This window comes from Diabrotica undecimpunctata, chromosome 10 (genome assembly GCF_040954645.1).
Source record: "Diabrotica undecimpunctata isolate CICGRU chromosome 10, icDiaUnde3, whole genome shotgun sequence".
NCBI classification, from domain to species: Eukaryota; Metazoa; Arthropoda; class Insecta; order Coleoptera; family Chrysomelidae; genus Diabrotica; species Diabrotica undecimpunctata.
In genome coordinates, this window is record NC_092812.1 from 57,829,589 (window position 1) to 57,838,353 (window position 8,765).

The 8,765-nt window shown below is 38.9% G+C and overlaps 1 pseudogene; it reads left to right on the forward strand.

Annotated features, from left to right (window-relative positions):
- The first annotated feature begins 707 nt into the window (after positions 1–707).
- On the forward strand, positions 708–8,689 carry LOC140452540 (piwi-like protein Siwi; annotated as a pseudogene).
- Positions 8,690–8,765: the final 76 nt, after the last annotated feature.

Below are 8,765 nucleotides of genomic sequence, written 5' to 3' on the forward strand. Positions count from 1 at the left end.
ATCAAATGGGCGAGATACTCTGCAATGCAAAAATCGGGGAGGGACTGAACATAAAGAGTGTGGTGAGGCCTGAGTTGGTGTACGGCTGAGAAGTGTGGCATGTCAAGAAGATTCAGGAAAAGAAGATGCAGGTAGGTGAAATGAAAATGTGGATCTAGAAGGAACAGGATAAGGAACAGTTGATTAGGGAGAGTCGGGGTAACTAGTCTCAAAAAACGGGGTTCGATGACAAGAGAGAAAGCTGATGACACGATGGGCAAAAATTAATAGCGAAGAAGAAAAGGGAGTTTGATAGAGTGGATTAGGGAAAGAGTCGGGGTAACTAGTCTCAAAAAACGGGGTTCGATGACTTAAGAAAGAAAGCTGATGACACTATCGGCAAAAATTAACACCGAAGAAGAAAAGGGAGTTTGATAGAGTGGATTAGAGAAAGAGCCGGGGTAACTAGTCTCAAAAAACGGGGTTCGATGTAGGACGAAGGAAAACCGAAGAAATGATGAAAAGACTGTTAGAGGACTTGAGAGGGAAAGCTGATGACGACGGACAAAAATTAATAGTGAAGAAGAAAAGAGACTTTGATACCAAATTATGTGTGTACATCTGCCAACCTTTTAGACTATCTATGCATGTTGTCAAGTAACCCTTAAGAGTTACTTGACAATGAATAGTTTAAAAGCTCGGCAGCTTTTAAATAATTTAATAATTTAATATCAAACTATTTTCCACTAATACAGACATGAAAAATTATTTCAATACCTTGTTGACTTTAATTCGGAAGTTGATCACACCAGTGGACGAAAAAAAGTTATTCATCAAGCTCTTCGAGACACACGGCTGGCTATTTATTTAATAGAACAGTGCTGAATGCAGCACAAAGAATCATTGGAGAAATTTGTGGAAAACGAAGCTGGAAAAAATCAGAATTCACATCCGCATGGTCAGTGAACTGGCATGGGGAGATCTCCATTACATACAACTTTTTAACGTACTGATAAGAAAATGTCTATCTGCAATGCAGGTCACGTTGCTTCAAAGAGACTATCATGATCCCAAAAGTCAAATTAATATACATGAGCACAAATTATCACTGTGGCCTGGATATTTTACATCTATTCGCCAACACGAAAATCAAGTGATGATGAATATCGAACTAGCATTTAAAGTCCTGCGTGAGGACACTTGTTACAACATATTTCTAGAGATTAGAGGTCCAAAGCCCAGAAAAGAATTCCAAAGTAAAATTATAGGATCTAGTGTACTGACATTTTACAACAACAGGACTTACAGAATTGATGATGTGGACTTCTCCCAGAATGCTGATAGTACTCTCCCTTTGGTAGATGGTTCACAGATGAGCTACGCCCAGTATTACGCAGACAAGTATAAGATTCATATTCGGGAACGACGCCTGCCCCTGCTGCTGTGTCATACCAGACATAGGGAAATACGAGCTGGAAAGTCTGAAGTTGTGTATTTAATTCCAGAATTATGTAAACTAACAATTAACTATTTCGGATCATACTCGAGTAGGACCAGTAGACCGTATGAGGAAACTTCAAGAATTTTGTAAGCGGTTCCTGCGATGCCCTGAAGCAGTCGCGGAACTCCGGAAATGGGAATTCCAATTGTAAGATCGTCTCATACAATTTTAAGGAAGAGTTCTTTCTATGGAAACTACAGTAGCAGCTAATAAGGCAAGGTACCCTGCTAAGCCTAAAGCAGATTAGTAAAAATTTTCCTAGTAAAACAAAAAATTATTGTTACGACTTTTTGCATACCTTACAAGCTGCAAGAGGAATGCAATGGGACAGTATTACGCAGACAAGTATAAGATTCATATTCGGGAACGACGCCAGCCCCTGCTGGTGTGTCATACCAGACATAGGGAAATACGAGCTAGAAAGTCTGAAGTTGTGTATTTAATTCCAGAATTATGTAAACTAACAACTATCTCGGATCATACTCGAGTAGGACCAGTATACCGTATGAGGAAACTTCAAGAATTTTGTAAGCGGTTCCTGCGATGCCCTGAAGCAGTCGCGGAACTCCGGAAATGGGAATTCCAATTATAAGATCGTCTCATACAATTTTTATGGAAGAGTTCTTTCTATGGAAACTACAGTAGCAGCTAATAACGCAAGGTACCCTGCTGAGCCTAAAGCAGATTAGTAAAACAAAAAATTAATGTTACGACTTTTTGCATACCTTACAAGCTGCAAGAGGAATGCAATGGGACAGTATTACGCAGACAAGTATAAGATTCATATTCGGGAACGACGCCAGCCTCTGCTGGTGCGTCATACCAGACATAGGGAAATACGAGCTAGAAAGTCTGAAGTTGTGTATTTAATTCCAGAATTATGTAAACTAACAACTATCTCGGATCATACTCGAGTAGGACCAGTATACCGTATGAGGAAACTTCAAGAATTTTGTAAGCGGTTCCTGCGATGCCCTAAAGCAGTCGCGGAACTCAGGAAATGGGAATTCCAATTATAAGATCGTCTCATACAATTTTAAGGAAGAGTTCTTTCTATGGAAACTACAGTAGCAGCTAATAACGCAAGGTACCCTGCTAAGCCTAAAGCAGATTAGTAAAAATTTTCCTAGTAAAACAAAAAATTATTGTTACGACTTTTTGCATACCTTACAAGCTGCAAGAGGAATGCAATGGGACAGTATTACGCAGACAAGTATAAGATTCATATTCGGGAACGACGCCAGCCCCTGCTGGTGTGTCATACCAGACATAGGGAAATACGAGCTAGAAAGTCTGAAGTTGTGTATTTAATTCCAGAATTATGTAAACTAACAACTATCTCGGATCATACTCGAGTAGGACCAGTATACCGTATGAGGAAACTTCAAGAATTTTGTAAGCGGTTCCTGCGATGCCCTGAAGCAGTCGCGGAACTCCGGAAATGGGAATTCCAATTATAAGATCGTCTCATACAATTTTTATGGAAGAGTTCTTTCTATGGAAACTACAGTAGCAGCTAATAACGCAAGGTACCCTGCTGAGCCTAAAGCAGATTAGTAAAACAAAAAATTAATGTTACGACTTTTTGCATACCTTACAAGCTGCAAGAGGAATGCAATGGGACAGTATTACGCAGACAAGTATAAGATTCATATTCGGGAACGACGCCAGCCTCTGCTGGTGCGTCATACCAGACATAGGGAAATACGAGCTAGAAAGTCTGAAGTTGTGTATTTAATTCCAGAATTATGTAAACTAACAACTATCTCGGATCATACTCGAGTAGGACCAGTATACCGTATGAGGAAACTTCAAGAATTTTGTAAGCGGTTCCTGCGATGCCCTAAAGCAGTCGCGGAACTCAGGAAATGGGAATTCCAATTATAAGATCGTCTCATACAATTTTAAGGAAGAGTTCTTTCTATGGAAACTACAGTAGCAGCTAATAACGCAAGGTACCCTGCTAAGCCTAAAGCAGATTAGTAAAAATTTTCCTAGTAAAACAAAAAATTATTGTTACGACTTTTTGCATACCTTACAAGCTGCAAGAGGAATGCAATGGGACAGTATTACGCAGACAAGTATAAGATTCATATTCGGGAACGACGCCAGCCCCTGCTGGTGTGTCATACCAGACATAGGGAAATACGAGCTAGAAAGTCTGAAGTTGTGTATTTAATTCCAGAATTATGTAAACTAACAACTATCTCGGATCATACTCGAGTAGGACCAGTATACCGTATGAGGAAACTTCAAGAATTTTGTAAGCGGTTCCTGCGATGCCCTGAAGCAGTCGCGGAACTCCGGAAATGGGAATTCCAATTATAAGATCGTCTCATACAATTTTTATGGAAGAGTTCTTTCTATGGAAACTACAGTAGCAGCTAATAACGCAAGGTACCCTGCTGAGCCTAAAGCAGATTAGTAAAACAAAAAATTAATGTTACGACTTTTTGCATACCTTACAAGCTGCAAGAGGAATGCAATGGGACAGTATTACGCAGACAAGTATAAGATTCATATTCGGGAACGACGCCAGCCCCTGCTGGTGTGTCATACCAGACATAGGGAAATACGAGCTAGAAAGTCTGAAGTTGTGTATTTAATTCCAGAATTATGTAAACTAACAACTATCTCGGATCATACTCGAGTAGGACCAGTATACCGTATGAGGAAACTTCAAGAATTTTGTAAGCGGTTCCTGCGATGCCCTGAAGCAGTCGCGGAACTCCGGAAATGGGAATTCCAATTATAAGATCGTCTCATACAATTTTTATGGAAGAGTTCTTTCTATGGAAACTACAGTAGCAGCTAATAACGCAAGGTACCCTGCTGAGCCTAAAGCAGATTAGTAAAACAAAAAATTAATGTTACGACTTTTTGCATACCTTACAAGCTGCAAGAGGAATGCAATGGGACAGTATTACGCAGACAAGTATAAGATTCATATTCGGGAACGACGCCAGCCTCTGCTGGTGCGTCATACCAGACATAGGGAAATACGAGCTAGAAAGTCTGAAGTTGTGTATTTAATTCCAGAATTATGTAAACTAACAACTATCTCGGATCATACTCGAGTAGGACCAGTATACCGTATGAGGAAACTTCAAGAATTTTGTAAGCGGTTCCTGCGATGCCCTAAAGCAGTCGCGGAACTCAGGAAATGGGAATTCCAATTATAAGATCGTCTCATACAATTTTAAGGAAGAGTTCTTTCTATGGAAACTACAGTAGCAGCTAATAACGCAAGGTACCCTGCTAAGCCTAAAGCAGATTAGTAAAAATTTTCCTAGTAAAACAAAAAATTATTGTTACGACTTTTTGCATACCTTACAAGCTGCAAGAGGAATGCAATGGGACAGTATTACGCAGACAAGTATAAGATTCATATTCGGGAACGACGCCAGCCCCTGCTGGTGTGTCATACCAGACATAGGGAAATACGAGCTAGAAAGTCTGAAGTTGTGTATTTAATTCCAGAATTATGTAAACTAACAACTATCTCGGATCATACTCGAGTAGGACCAGTATACCGTATGAGGAAACTTCAAGAATTTTGTAAGCGGTTCCTGCGATGCCCTGAAGCAGTCGCGGAACTCCGGAAATGGGAATTCCAATTATAAGATCGTCTCATACAATTTTTATGGAAGAGTTCTTTCTATGGAAACTACAGTAGCAGCTAATAACGCAAGGTACCCTGCTGAGCCTAAAGCAGATTAGTAAAACAAAAAATTAATGTTACGACTTTTTGCATACCTTACAAGCTGCAAGAGGAATGCAATGGGACAGTATTACGCAGACAAGTATAAGATTCATATTCGGGAACGACGCCAGCCTCTGCTGGTGCGTCATACCAGACATAGGGAAATACGAGCTAGAAAGTCTGAAGTTGTGTATTTAATTCCAGAATTATGTAAACTAACAACTATCTCGGATCATACTCGAGTAGGACCAGTATACCGTATGAGGAAACTTCAAGAATTTTGTAAGCGGTTCCTGCGATGCCCTAAAGCAGTCGCGGAACTCAGGAAATGGGAATTCCAATTATAAGATCGTCTCATACAATTTTAAGGAAGAGTTCTTTCTATGGAAACTACAGTAGCAGCTAATAACGCAAGGTACCCTGCTAAGCCTAAAGCAGATTAGTAAAAATTTTCCTAGTAAAACAAAAAATTATTGTTACGACTTTTTGCATACCTTACAAGCTGCAAGAGGAATGCAATGGGACAGTATTACGCAGACAAGTATAAGATTCATATTCGGGAACGACGCCAGCCCCTGCTGGTGTGTCATACCAGACATAGGGAAATACGAGCTAGAAAGTCTGAAGTTGTGTATTTAATTCCAGAATTATGTAAACTAACAACTATCTCGGATCATACTCGAGTAGGACCAGTATACCGTATGAGGAAACTTCAAGAATTTTGTAAGCGGTTCCTGCGATGCCCTGAAGCAGTCGCGGAACTCCGGAAATGGGAATTCCAATTATAAGATCGTCTCATACAATTTTTATGGAAGAGTTCTTTCTATGGAAACTACAGTAGCAGCTAATAACGCAAGGTACCCTGCTGAGCCTAAAGCAGATTAGTAAAACAAAAAATTAATGTTACGACTTTTTGCATACCTTACAAGCTGCAAGAGGAATGCAATGGGACAGTATTACGCAGACAAGTATAAGATTCATATTCGGGAACGACGCCAGCCCCTGCTGGTGTGTCATACCAGACATAGGGAAATACGAGCTAGAAAGTCTGAAGTTGTGTATTTAATTCCAGAATTATGTAAACTAACAACTATCTCGGATCATACTCGAGTAGGACCAGTATACCGTATGAGGAAACTTCAAGAATTTTGTAAGCGGTTCCTGCGATGCCCTGAAGCAGTCGCGGAACTCCGGAAATGGGAATTCCAATTATAAGATCGTCTCATATAATTTTTATGGAAGAGTTCTTTCTATGGAAACTACAGTAGCAGCTAATAACGCAAGGTACCCTGCTGAGCCTAAAGCAGATTAGTAAAAAATTTTTCTAGTAAAAGTATCCACTTCAACACTCAGTTATGATGTGGAGAGTTCGCGGGCTGAGAGATTGACAATTGTTGTTGTCATATGGTTCATTATGCTAGTTGTTTTTAACTTTGGCATTTTTTTACATCAGATATGGGGATACCATTGTATCCATGGTTTTGTCAGTTAGACAGTCGATTTTGTCACAGTGACTACAGTGTCCTCCTCTATGGAGTAGAAAGCTGGAGCCTTACAGAAGATGCCATAAAACGATTGGAGGCATTTGAAGTATGGTGCTACCGCCGTATGTTGAGAGTCTCATCTATACACCACACAAGTAACATAATTATTTTCCAGAGGCTAAGAAAATAAATTATTAAGGGACCTTTCACACGGACGTCCAGTTCTGCAGGAGTGGTTTTTTACTGAATCCCGTAAAAACCACTGGTGTGTTCACACACAGTAGTTTTCATCCCGTTTTTTGCGGTAGAGCAATGGGCGGTATATTATATTTGCCAGATTAAAACAAAAATTCAGAGGTGATGGACGTGAACACGCTTGCCATATTGTATTATTACCGCCGCCGCCGGCAGTGTAAAAAAAGAAGATTTTGGGTCCACCCGATTCTGAAACAACGGCGGCGGTAATAATACAATATCGCAAGTGTGTTCACGTCCATCACCTCTGAATTTTTGTTTTAATCTGGCAAATATAATATACCGCCCATTGCTCTACCGCAAAAAAAAGGGATGCAAACTACTGTGTGTGAACACACCAGTGGTTTTTACGGGATTCAGTAAAAAACCACTCCTGCAGAACTGGACGTCCGTGTGAAAGGTCCCTAACACTATACGTATAATTAAACTGGATCCTTTTTTTACTGGACCCATTCCAGTGGCAAAACCGAATGTCAAATTTAAACGGATCGGTTTTTTGCTGGATACCGTAAACAGGATGCTCGTGTGATTGCAAGTATCAAGTACGTATACTACTCAACAGGACCCTGCAAAAAACGGGATGTTGCCGTGTGAAAGGGCTCTTACACAATTTCTAATGAGTAATTGTAATGTCAGAAAGAATCAGGGCAATTACAAAGCAAAGAGTATTGAACATGTCCGTCATCATCAGTTAACCGCTGAAAGCACATCGGAGAATTTTCCCAGCGTCTAATTAACGCTAGAACACAAAGTACAACAAATAACGTTGTAACAAAAAGGGGTCACACTGGTGGCAAAAAGAGTGAATGTACTGCAGAGACTAGTAAACAGGATAAAATAAATAAAAATATGAATAATTACAACAGGAAGAATAAAAAAGGAAAAAATTTAATTGGGACTTACATATATAAATATTTAAAAAATATTTGTCCGTCTAGGTGTTGCATCTTTTTGGCTATCGGTATATTTTATCTTTGTACATGAAATGAAGAGATCGTTACATAATAGATTTATAATGAAACTATACTAATTAAAACTATATCACAAGATAGCAAACTCTAATAACGGAGTTTTTCGTATAAATTAAAGCATATATTGTTGAACAAAGAAAGCCATTACAGTAAATAGTTGGAAAACACATTTTAGTTATGAAACCGACCGCTTATGTCAATTCGTCACCTTACCTTTTTTGTAAGGACGGTATAAACTTAAATATGTCATATTTATGAAACATTAAAAAAATTATGACGTATAAACTAAATATCCGAAAATGTGTACAATTTAGTTGAACGAACTATACCTTATAGTTGAACGAAATCATTTATAGTCATAGCTGAATGCTAACAAGGTACACCATGTTAAATATTCCAAAAAGCGTTGAGTAATACCCAGCCAACTAGGTGGTTGGTAAAAAAACTAAATCTTTTTGCAAAATACATAGGTGAATATGCCTTGCGTAATAAAAATGCAAGAGGAAAAAGAGTCCACCAAAGAAAATAAAAGAGAAACTAATGAATCCAATGAACTTAACCTATTAATACGTAAGAAATAAAAAAGGCATTCAGAAACATCAAGAAGGCTACACAGACGAAATTATAGGAAAAAACGAAGCCTTAAATTCACTAGACCCGAGCTGAGAAAGAGGTCTTTGAAAAAACAACAAGGTCAACTTCAAAACAGCAAACCCCAAATAAAAAAATCAATCGAAACATTCTATAGCTACCTCCTTCACAGCTCAATAAATGATCCAACTGTTTCTTCAAAAAATCTGAAAAGAATTATAACAAATATCAGAAGTAATGCCCGAATTAAGCAAAGGAGAGATACAACACCCCAAAAAAGA